The sequence below is a fragment of the Pelobates fuscus genome, chromosome 1 (assembly GCF_036172605.1).
Source record: "Pelobates fuscus isolate aPelFus1 chromosome 1, aPelFus1.pri, whole genome shotgun sequence".
Taxonomy (NCBI): domain Eukaryota; kingdom Metazoa; phylum Chordata; class Amphibia; order Anura; family Pelobatidae; genus Pelobates; species Pelobates fuscus.
The window spans coordinates 157,126,478-157,126,907 of NC_086317.1; positions in this window are offsets into that span (position 1 = coordinate 157,126,478).

Here is a 430-nt window from a genome sequence, read left to right on the forward strand (position 1 = left end):
AATATTTTTACATACAGATATTTATTGATTTTTTTACTATTTATTTTATATTTTGAATGGCATATTTCTTAAAAAAGAAAGAAAGCAAATACAGATATGAAATTGAGATTACGAAATGCAATTATTTTTCTTTATTTAATCTTTATGGAAGTATTTTCTCGAGACACACAAAAAGAAAATAAATATGATAAGACATCATACGTTACATATGCAGATAAAATGGAAGATTAGAAATTCCCCTTTTGTTTATAAAAGGAAAGAACATCTAATTGTTTTAAAAACACAACTCTATAAATTAGAATGTATCCTCCACATTCATAATCACTTTCATCCGGACCATTCTTGAGCACAGTATCAATAAAGTTGAAAGGGAAACATCTTAATCAGTTATGTTCTTAAAATTTTGTATTACGGAATTCAATTCCCTCCT